Genomic DNA, 12,434 nt, shown 5'->3' with positions numbered 1-12,434 from the left:
CAGTTACAGGATGGCACAGCCACACTTTGGATTTTATTATATAATATTGCTTCAACCTCCGAATTCATAAAATCTGGGTTTCCTCTAGGCAACACTTTCATTCCCTCACTTGTATTAAACTCATTCTTAAACTTCATTGAGCTCCCTGAACCTTGGACACTAAACAAAACTAAATACAGATTTAAATACAAACTTTCACGTTTACAGGCCATATGACTTTATAGAAGTTACTCCACAAATCTCAGGCTATTTCTTGGTACAGCAACAGACCAGCATTGCCTGATACGACCCAACTCATCATTAAAAACCCATAATAATACACAAAATGACGAACACTGGCTACAACATGGTAAGCTGGAAATGAGAAGACTGCATGACATGTCTGAGTGGAACTTCCACGAGTGTCATTGTCAATCGAAACGGATTAAGAAACATTCTTGGACTATAAATCACATTTTCTACAGCCTAAATAAAGTATCATAGAAAACACTGAAAAGGCAAGAAAAAGGCTTTGCCTCTCTCTCACTATGTGTCTCTAGCTGTGAGATGCACGGAATATAATAACCAGCAAAACAAATGACTGTTCCTCAACTCCATCAACCCAAGCCAGAAAAGCCCATGTTCTTTGATCCTTCTATGTTATTATATTCATGGGTTTATACTGGTATAAAAAAATGATTGATTGAACAAATAAGTAACTGGCGAAGAGACAAATCTCCAAAATGAAAGATTACAAATAATTTATGTAGATACTTGGTCCTCAGGGAGGTAGAACATAACTCCCATACGTATGAATTGTGTCCAGTGACTTCTTTCCAGAGACTACAGTAGAGAAAGAGAGGGACGCAGGGAAGAAACCTTGCAACAGAGAAACCTGACAAAAACAGTAGGTGATTATGTGGTGAGCAGTGACAAGTCACGCTGCTAGAAAATATTTTTGACATAACATAATGAAAATGGTAATTTACTTCTGTGGTCTTGCTCCCCAAAACCCATAAGCTCAGTCTAATCACGAGAAAAACATCAGACAAATCCCAGTGGAAGAACACTGTTTTCTACAACACAACTAGCTTAAAAGTCCTCACTTCGTCTTAGCAGCAAAAATAAAGACATGTTTTCAAGGGAAGCAATCACGCTGGAAAAAAGCGTAATTACTTCTCAATGAACTCAGTTTCTTTGAGAATAAGTATTTAAGTTTTCTTTCCCCTCTTCCTTTTGGGCCCTTATTCCTTGATAACGGAGAATGAAATTTCTGGGTGTCTGTTAATTATACAGACACATATGGCCCAGGTACCTTCCTTGGTACTTTGGCCTCTTGTTCCTGTGAAATTCTCTTGTCACATCACATCCTAGCACCTATTGAAGCATAATTGTTCTGGTCCGGACTTAGGTATTAGAGAATGGCAGAGGAAATATTGCATGGTGATGAAAACACGTGAATGCTGGAGCCAGATTTCCTAGATTAAAACTCCAGTTCTGCCATTTACTAATTTAATCTCTCTGTGCTGAAGTTTCCTCTTTTGTAACATGCAGATGTCAATAACACCTCCCCTACAGGGTTGTTTTTCTGGTGAGGAAGAAGTGAGTTAATATACGTGAAGAACTTAAAACCTGAGTTAGCACATAGTGAGTGCTATGTAAATGTTAGCCACTATTATTAAGGGACATAGCATCCAACTTTACATTTGTAATCAACAATTTATTTATAAATAATTTTAGATATGCAAAAATAATAGAGTTCCCATGTACCCTTTACCTTCACCCAGTTAAGAGCATACATAACCATACCACATTTACCAAAACTAAAAGTTTAACAGTGGTACATTACTTTTAACTACAAACTTTGTTTGAATTTTGCCGGTTTTTAAACTAATGCCCTTTTTCTGTTCCAGGAGCCAGTCCCAGATAGCACATTGCATTTAGTCCATCACATTTCTAGACGATCGCACAGAAGCTTCTGCTTCTAGTCATGGCAGAGGAATCAATATCAGATTGTCAAATACAACTATGGACAAAATAATGTATTCGGACAACAGTCAGCGTGTGAATGAGCATTGAAAACATAGATACACTCAAAGGGAGCCCCACGGTGACCGCAGATGTTTGTCAGGAGAGACTATTATTACACAGTAGAAGCAGGAGGTAGAGGCCTGGTGGGACCGCCTCTGGTTGAGCTGAGGAGGCAGAGACAAGAGTCAGAGACCTCTGAAGCCGCTGGAATGGGGGGAGCACGGTCCCTGAGAAGAGGGAGCTGCACAGCATCAGAAGCCCCGATGTCTGTGTGCAACTCACCGTGGGGTCAGGGCCATGGGCTGGGCAACCACAGGGCACGATTGCTCAAGACCTAGCAGGAATGAATGACCTGCCACAGAGGCAAAAGCTAAATCATGGTCATATACTAAAGTCCCCGCTGAGCCATCTCACAAACATCCTTGGAATTTCAAAAAGTTCATGTCTTAAGAAAGAACCATGCTCCAGAGGAAAGGGCACATCCCAGGCCTAGACTCAAAACTGAAGTCTGAAAAGACTGAAAGGATCTATCAGTCATTCAACAAAATTCAATATTCTTTACAGAGGAAAAAGTCACAATCCAGGCTCCCAAAAACGTATCATCCATAATCCATGTATTATAATAGACATGTGTATGTTTATAAACAGAACACAAAGGACAGGAGTGGTAAATGGAATCATGCTGTTACAAGGGTCATACATTTCATTATATATAAAGTATTACACAATATTAACTCTAAGTAGGCTGTGATTAGTATACTATTGTAATACTGAAAGCGACCCTAAAATATAATATGAAGAAGTATAGCTGAAAAGGCAACATAATGAATACTCGCGAATACTAAAATAATATTCTATTAACCCAAAAGAAATGTGGAAAGGAGAAAGAAGAAAAACAATATTGACTTGGCAAATCAAAAGCAAGTAACAGAAAGGATAGACTAAACCCAACTATATCAATCATTTCACTAAATGTTAAAAAAAAAGATAGATCTAAAACAAAGGATAGAAAAGATACGCCATGTAAATGCTATGCAAAAGAAAGTTGAAAGAGTTTTATTAATATTAGATTTAATGGACCTCAAGACAAGAAGAATTATCAGAGACAGAGAGACGTTTATAATGATAAATGGGCCAATCCATGAAGAAGACATAACAAATCTAAAATGTAGGTGGCTAATAACTGAGCTTAAAAATAGATGAAGTCAAAGCTGACTGAACTAAAGAGACAAATAGACAAATCTACAATCAGAAGTAGGAATATCAATTTCCTCTTTAATAACTAGATAAAAATCTAGAAGGACATGGAAGCTCTAAAAATTATTATTAACCACAGTAACCTAACTGACCTTTATAGAACAATTTATCTAATAACTACAGAATTCACATTTTTTCCATGTGCACTTAGAGCATTAACCAAGATAGACCTTATTCTGGGACATAAAACAAGTCTCAAGATGTTATAAGTTTGAAATTTTACAGAACATTTTCTTTCTGTACACAACAAAATTAAATCAGAAACCAATAACAGTAAGATATGAAGAAATGCCTCAAATATTTGGAAGTGAAACAAACTTCTAAATAACCAAAGAAGAAATCATAAAAAAAAAAAAATATTTGAAACTAATAATAAAAATACATCAAAATGGTTTGGATGGAGCTAAAAAGTACTTTCAGGAAGTTTATCAATTTATCTTCAGGTTCCTCGCCCCAACGGGAAAGACGTGAGGGGTACTTAGAACAGTTTCTAGCCCTACTAACTACAGTGCAGGATGTTTTATTTCAATCTATTCTGCGGGGAACAAGAGCAGTCATGGAACATTGATGTAAATGACAAGAGCCCCAAAGAACTTCTACCAGCTTGAAGGCCGTAAGATTCCCCCAGGTCTGCCCCTTGAGCCTCAGGGGCTAGGACAGAGGGCCTTTGCTCCAGGGTCACTTCAGCCTCGATCTGTACTAAAATAGTTAACAGGACCTTTTGGGTCAGAATACAGGCCATCTCCCACAGCTGGCTTCTGACACTATCCGGCATTATTTGTTGAGTGTACCTGACCCATTTCGCATGGGTCACTGTTCCTCCAGGCCGACTCCCATCCTTGCCTTCCTCCTGGGACAGAACTCCCTCTAATCTGCCTATTCTAGTTAATAAATCTTTTTCCTCTGAATGCTGCTCCTCATTAAAAGCAAACTCCGCTTGCCCCAGGATACCGCGACTGACATCTATGTCCCCTAAGACCCTCTTCTGGCTTGCGGGTCATGGTTGTTTAATCCACCATGCATGTCGTTGCCATTCTGTACTAATGGTCTGGGTGCAGTTAGGATACATCTTTTGTGCCCCAAAAATGTTGGGCACCCCAACTAGGATTAAATGAGTAGTCAAAGCCAGATGTAATTTAGTCCCATAGCCTTCCTCGTCTCAGGGTGGGGCTGTTCCCCAGAAGATCTCAGGTCCATCACATAACGGCCATTGCTTCAGTTTCATCAGGAACCCATCGTTTTCTCTCATTCTGCTTAATAGCTTTCCATTCATAAAAACAAGGGTGATGGTGCTTGTGCATTATACACTGTGGATAACACACTGGGGCACGTTGGGCATGCTGCCATGACATTGTGTCCATTATAACCAGGGACCTCCGAAGTATCTGATCCTGAGGGTTTACAGTGATGCAGCAATCGGTGTGTTAGGAGCCACACACAAAGTCCCAGTAGGAGGCAATTCTTGGAAATTCCATCCCAAATGATATCCTTTGTAGGAGATGTCACTTGAAAATGGTAGCCAAAGATACTGGCACATCAGTAGAGTTCAATTTAGTCATTAACAGTTCATCCAGTTCTTCAGCATCTCACGTGACCAGAACATCTCCCAGACTCAGGTTTGCAGACTGCCATCCAGCCTCATCAGGTTCTGAAATAGTGCTTGTCTCAGTGTGCACAACATTACCTAGGAGACAACATTCCTCTCTTGCTCTGAGCCTCTCTTGACGTCCTGTGTTTCCCCGAAAATAAGACCTAGCCAGACCATCAGCTCTACTGCACCTTTTGGAGAAAAAATTAATATAAGATCTGGTCTTATATTACGTTATGTTAGATAAGACCCGGTCTTATAGTAAAATAAGACCGGGTCTTATATTAATTTTTGCTCCAAAAGATGGATTAGAGCTGATGGGCCAGCTAGGTCTTATTTTGGGGAAAACATGGTATTAATACAATGTTGGATTGCTCTCATTGCATAACCCACTTATACATTCCTTTACACTCAATAAATTATTTCTCCTTTCCATGTGTCCTTTATTTTCACCTAAACTTTTCACATCAAGTTCGGCCACTCTGCTGGTCCAGATTGCTAGAGGCAAGGGCCTCTTTCTCAATCTGTGTAGTGATTGGCTGGATGACTTTAATGAAGTCTAGTCTCCCCTCACCCCTGCAACACAGTGTGAAACCTCTCAGGTGGCTCCTTAAGGAGGTACCGCTTTGGGCAGGCTCACAGCCACCCTGGGATGGCCTTGCTTTCTTCCTCTTTCCCTGACCACATCCAGCTGTTAAACTCCACTAATTGCTGGTTAATTGCTCTGTTTTTTCCATCAATGTCCTGGGCATAAATTGCTCTACAAACGAATCCAATCCATTTGTGGCTCCTTTAAAGGAATTGTTTCTGAAAATAGGTGCGATATTCTGACTCCAATAGGACTCCTCCCAGCTGTCCTATTCCTTAGTCCTCTCTGACCACTAGCCAGCCTACAGTCTAGTCCGGGCCTTCATTAAATCCACCCATTTCTTTCCACTTGTTTTTCACCCCAACTTGCACCATGAACTTCTCCAGGATCTGTCACAAGCGAAGTCAGTCCCTTTGGGAAGAGAGTGGGAACGATCTGCCTTATGGTCCTCTTCTCTCCTAGGCAAAATGTCTGAGCCAGAGCTCTGGAGGTGGGGTTGGGAACAATGACAAGCTTCTCTCTGAGTGACGCGCCTACTATAGGAGCTGAGTGCTCAGTGAAGTGGGGGGAGGCAGCAGCCTGAAAGCCCCTCAACTTGCCTCTCCTGGCATGGAACCATTACTCCCAAGCTGCACCAAGGACTGTGGGCCCCAGACTGCTCAACGTGCTGTGACCAAGGGCCTGGATTGCTCCTCACTTGCACACTAGTCCCCAGTTCCCATCATTTAAGTCATTAATACATCACCAGCGTGGAAGTACCACCGACGCCCACACATGTTCCTTGGATATTAATAGAACATCTCAGTTTATTCCCTTTCTGCCTCCTGCCATCAGGATGTACACATTTATAAATGATTCTCTCCTAACAACCAAAGATTATTCGATTCATGTACTGTAAGTTGGGGGAAGTTGGTCTTCCTGTCTCTTTCCTTTGAAAGTATAAAATAATCGTATCTTCACTGTCACGCAAGGCATTTTCTTACCACAATGAGGGATCCCCTTCCTGCCAGGCTTTATTATACTAATTCATTCCTGAAAGATGGAACTGAGACTTAGTACCATAAAAACAATTTAACATTTTGAAGGATAGCAGAATATACTACCCCAAAATATGCCTTTTTGGCATAAGTATTCTTAAGAAACTATAGACACAGAGAAGCTCTGAAAACAGCATAAATTACTCTTTTGAAAGAGAAATCTGTATTTGTAAAGAGAATTTACTTAAGAAAAGGGGCCCTTACCATGAAGAGAGCTATTACTAGAGACAACTTTTTCACCTGAAAGAATTATCTGCATAGCAGGACATTTGTTTACCAAACATTTCCTCTTCTCAACTTCCCCTGAATTGCCTTCTCCTCTTTGAAGCCCTTGACCCCGAAACCTTCCAAGTCTCATATCTTTGAGGGGCTCCTGTAAGTATTGTTAAAGAACAAAAATTCAACTGAGTAAATTTAAGGATCTAATTGACTTTACTGATAATTCATGAATTGGGCAGCATCCCATCTCGTAAATGGAGGGGTGCTCTGAGAAGTGTACCAAATGGAAGATTTTTATAGGCAGAAATTGGGCAGAACAAGGAAGGGTGACAGAGGTTTTATCAGTAGGACCTCACTAGTGCTAATCACGAAATTCCAGACTGATTGGTTTAAAGATTACTCCTAGGAGAGACAGAAACTGCAATTAAGGTAGATATTAAGCCTTGGTGAGGCTTAGCACAAGTGCCTCCATTTTGGGCCTGTTTTTTTTTTTTTCTTTTTAACAGTACATAATTAAAATAGTTTTGTTTTTTTCTCCTGCTAATCTGTGTCCTTACTCCAGGCCCCTAAACTTTGGTCTACCCTCAGCCTGAGCCAGTATACATCCCTTCCTGAGAATAAACTGGCTTCAGAGTAAAATAAACTATCCTCTAGTCTACTATCTGAAAGTGCCACCCATTCACCTCACTGCCCCACACCTAGTTCTTTCTCGCTTTGTTTACTCTTTTTCCCTAACTCTTGAGTCACTGGCAGACCTTGTGGTCAAAGCATACGCCGTATTGCAATAATTTCGCTACCCCATTTCCCCATTTGCCATAGCCTCTTTCCGTCTTGCAATACTACTTTTGAATACAATCCCTCCTTCACTGAATCCAGATTTGACTTTCATTCCAGTATCATCAGTAATTTTTCTTGGTATTGCCTACCCTGTGACATCCCGAATGGAAGGGTTTTATGTGTTATGGTTAACTTAGACGTAATGCTCAGGATAAAATAATGTCACGACACAGGGAGCAGATTGGTGCTGTCTCAGCTGAGGTCGTCATAGGCTAGCCAGCCTCCAGCCAATCCAGGAGTCCCAAAAGAGAGTCCCAGTAAGAGCTGCAGAACTTCCCAGTGCAGCTCAGTACAAACTGCCAGCCTGGAGAGTCATGAACTCAGCAACGGGTGTTTTAAGCCTCTAAGTTTATGGGTATTTGTTATGTAGCAAATAGATTAATAACACATTGCCTGAACACACGAATGAGAGAATGAACAAACAAATGAACAAATAAATGACGTCAACCTGCAGATTTTTTTCCTTCCTAAGTAGGAAGAAGGCAAACAAAGACGTCCAAAGCAGATGGCTCCTGGGGCTTCTGATCTGAGATGATACGTAGTATATGAGCTGACAAGAATGAAAATACGACTTTCGAGTATATTTTTGAAACTTCAGTTGCTATGGGGGTGTTTGGAAGTGGACCAAGTGTATCACCCACCAAAAATATGGAGTCATGATACTAAAAGGGTATTAGTGCATGCTCTGTGGGTCATGCATTTACCATAGACCAGAAAATGTCTTTATGATATTGTGAAAGTCAAAATCACATAGGAAGTACGATGCGTCCTTAAGGGCATCTTTAAAACACGAGAGCTTCTTAACTCAACGTTCATTTTGTAAAAATATATGACCCTTGCCCTCTAATACCAGGCACTTTGCCAAACACTGAGAATGGACCGGAAAAGAAATAGTCATTGCAGTCAAGAATCTGACAGTCTAGTTGAAAGAACTGACAATTAGAATGCTAACTGAAATGACAGCAGTAGGGAATTTAATTGCCTATGAAACTAAATACTGTTATGTTAGCGCTGATATCAGGTACGTCTGGATTCAGGGCTAAAATGACGTGGTCAGAATTTCATTGCTCTCGATTTATTAATTCTTCTTTCCTCTATGTTGGTCTCATTTTTTGGTTCTACATGGTAGCAAGCTGGTACCAACATGGTGGCAACAGTTTCGGTCCCTATGACCTCTTTGGCTTCAGGTCCAAGGAGAAAAGAAACAAGCTCTCCTTCCTACATGTCCCAGCAAAACCGCCTTTTCTTGAGTGATGTCCATTTCTGAATCTATCAATCTGGTTGGAGGGGTAGGGGAGGCACTAAGAATGTGACACACTGATTGGTTAAGTCTGGATTATATGTTAAACTTGCTGGAGTTCTGGGGTTTGGTCTCTGTCCAGAACCACATGGACTGAAAATGTGAAAGGCCATAGATCTTCACATGTCACCAGAAGGAGAGAAAATGGATGGTAGCACTCAAACGCAATTACTATGGATTATAGAGGACCTAGGATTTGTTATTCTTATTTACTGCAAAAATTTATGCATAGTTTATGGTTTGCCTTTTGATGTTGGCCTTTGTCTTTTGACATGTGGGAGTTAAATTTTTTTTATTACTTTTGTCGTAAATATGTCCATCTTTTTCTCCGTGATTATTTCAGGAAAGTTAGCAAAATTCTCCATAATTCTCACCACACCATTGATTATGCTTTCTTTTCTCATGGGGAAAAAAAATGGAAATAAGCTGTGAGTCTTAATATTATTCTCAAGACAGTCCCACCAAATAGACCATTAAAACAAATGGAATGTGTAATTTTGCAGTTTCTATGAATAATATCTGCGTTCAAATTCTAACAGTGTACTGTTGAAGGCTCCTGGTCACCTGTATCGTTTACTGGGGCTGCTAGAACAAAATACCATGGACTGGGCAGCTTAAACAACAGAAATTTATTTCCTCCAGTTCTGGAGGCTGGAAGTCTGAGGTCCAGGTGTCGGCAGGGTTGGTTTCTCCTGAGGCCTCTGTCCTTGGCTTGTATATAGTCTTTACTCTGTACATGACCCTCGTGTCTACATGTCCTCCAAATGTCTTCTTCCTATAAAGGACACCAGTCACATTGGATTAGGAACCACTCTAAAGGCCCCACTTTAACTTAATCACCTCTTTAAAGACCCTGTCTCCAAATATAGTCACATTCTGAGGGATGAGGGGTTAGGGCTTCTACATGTGAAGTTGTGGGGATACAATTTAGCCTATAAGACTGCCTTTCCGACCCCATTTCCTCTCTTCCCCACATCCCCCGTCATGCTGCTCCACTGGATTTGAGCTTCAACTACTAAGCATGCCCCTGCTCAGGGCCTTTGCACATGCTGCGATAATCTCTGCCTAGAATGATCCTCACATGCTGTTTCCTTGGCACACTTCATCCAGGTCTCTGCTCAAACACTGGTCTCAGAGATGGTTGTTATTAACCAACTCAATCAAAATAGCATTCCCATCAGAGAACTTTGTTTCATAGAACTTAGCTACTGATTTAAATGTTAACTAATTTTTAGCACATAAAGCCCATAAGGAGGGAAGCTGGTGTAACTACTGTATCTCCAGAATTTGATACAGTGGTTGATACATGGCAAGTGTCCAATAAATGGTTGTTAAATGAATGTTATTCCTAAAGAACAGAGACTGACCCACTGAACCTTCTACAAATGAGTAATTAATTTATGATTGGATATTATCTACTCATCATAACTGGATCAGAAACCAAAAGTTACCAAAAAAAGGAACCAAGTGGAAATATTTGGTAGGAAAAGTATAATTGATAGGATAATAGCAGATGGATGCAGCCATAAAACAAATTAGTGAGATAAGATAGAAGAATACTTTAGAAAGTAAAACATGAAGAATATAAATATAAAAATTTTATATATTTGTGTGTATATATATATATATAATAAAAGCTAAGAGGTAGAGTGAATAGAAATAAAAGTGCCAAATGTTACTAATTAAAATCTCAGGGGAAAGAAAAAGGAGAAAACATATGATGAAATAACATGATGAAATATGTGATGATTAATTTCCCAGAATTAAAGAAAGATAACTCAGATTGAAAAGATAACTCAGATTGAATAGAGTGGCAAACAAAAGAGGTAAGAAAAAAGGATCTGATCTCAGAATTAAAGACTCAAAGGGTGAGGGATGGAGATGGGAACGACATAAATACAGGCAGACTTACTCCAAAACCTTCAACCCTCTGTGCTATGACATAAATGTTACAGTATCCTTATTTTACAAGGATATGAAAAAGATTATATTAAGATCAATTTGAAAGCTCAGAAATATTATTTGGTAATTATTTTATATTTAGAACTATAATTTATCTAGAATACGTTTTTTTGCATAGTGCAAAGTAGTGATTCAATTTGTAATCTTTCTAAATGTACGCTTTTTCTGGCACCATTTATTGAACAATAATAGTACAGTCCCTTTGTCTAATATGCATATCTTTTTTTTTCAGTGCTTGCTATGAATTTGAGGAGCATGTTGAAGTTCTCATGAATTCGCCAATTTGCACTAGTTGGTGCAACAAACCAACCCTTAAATTTCAGTGGCTCTTCCCAGCCTGCGGACTGCTTTCCCTGCTCCTTTGGGTGTTTCTTTACCCACGCGTGCACTAACAGTACTCCACTGAAGACTTGAGGAAGACGCTATGCTCTTCAGATCTCTGGAGCTGTTTCTTCTCTGCAGTTCTGCCTTGAACACTCTGGCCACTGGATTCTCAGTCCCTTCTTAGACTTGCTCTTCTGTTTCCTCAACTGAGAGAGACCATCTGGCTCTGCCTAGCGTCGCCTTCCTGTAGTGTGGCTTGGAGACATTCTTCAGGCAATTGTAGGGTTCACCTCATTTCTTTCCCCTTTCTCAGAGATCACTGTTCTGGGATACCTGATATCCGATATCTAAAAGCACTGTTTCATACAGTGTGTGTTTTCTTAGTCATTTCACGTGGGGGGTAATTTTGGTCCATGCTATTCCATGTTGGCCAGAAGTAGAAGTCCCTGGGTTCCTTTTATTTTGTAAGTTGCAGTGCATTCTTAAGCAACCTTTTCCTTTTAGAATGTGTGGAGTGCTAGACTGTGTTCCCTAGAAGCAGAGCCTGAGATGGGAATTCTTATGAAAGTGATTTTACTGAGGGTTTGCTCTTGAAAGGGGAATGAAGAAAGCAGGATAGGACAGGGAAAGAAAACTAGACATGGATGAGGAGATTAATCAACTGGAGATTAATTTCCGGCTAGTCCTGCAGGGAGCCCAGAAGCACCAACTAACCTGCAAAGCTGGCCCCAAGGAGGCTGTATGTTTACTTACCCTTGTGTTGGTCATTAGCCGTTGGCTGCCAGGGTGAGGGCAGCGTGGTGGGAGGGTAGGGAAGGTGGCTCCCAGCTCCAGTATACACAGCAGCAATCCTCCAGAGAAGGTAGCTGTGTCATTAGCAACCAACACTCGGAAGCTGGGGGGCCCTGGCCAGGTAAAATGAATCCAGGTTGGGTACCATCAGAATCTACTATAGGTGGTAAACATTTCAAGTACTTTTATGTCTGAAAATATCTTTATTTTGCCCTCACCTTTGACTGGTTTTAAAATTTTAGGCTCAAAATAGTTTTCCCTCAGAAAGTTGAAAGCATTTTTTTCTATTAGCATTTAGTTGCTTATAATACATCTGTTTTAGTCAGCTCAGGGAGCCATAACAGATTTCCATAGACCGGGTGGTGTAAATAACAAACATTGATTTATCCCATTCTAGAGTCTGGGAAGTCCAAGATCAAGGTGCTGGCAGACTTGGTGTCTTCTGGGAGCTATTTCCTGTTTGCAGATGGCCATCTTCTCCTTGTATCTTCATGTGGCACAGAGCGGTAGGGGAGGGGA

The 12,434-nt window shown here is 40.4% G+C and overlaps 1 long non-coding RNA gene across 10 annotated transcripts in view; it reads right to left on the bottom strand.

Annotated features, from left to right (window-relative positions):
- The window catches only part of LOC109445514 (uncharacterized), a 36,673-nt gene that overhangs the window by 15,875 nt on the left and 8,364 nt on the right, over positions 1-12,434 (bottom strand). For all 10 annotated transcript variants that reach the window (XR_016022727.1, XR_016022728.1, XR_016022723.1 and 7 more), the window contains exon 3: positions 11,877-12,028. This is a non-coding gene — a long non-coding RNA (uncharacterized LOC109445514). The remainder of the gene's footprint in view (positions 1-11,876; positions 12,029-12,434) is intronic.

Source organism: Rhinolophus sinicus, chromosome 11 (genome assembly GCF_057876585.1).
Source record: "Rhinolophus sinicus isolate RSI-liver-muscle chromosome 11, RSI-T2T, whole genome shotgun sequence".
Taxonomy (NCBI): Eukaryota; Metazoa; Chordata; class Mammalia; order Chiroptera; family Rhinolophidae; genus Rhinolophus; species Rhinolophus sinicus.
Note: the sequence above shows the minus strand (reverse complement) of the source record. Positions and strands in the feature narration are given on the sequence as shown.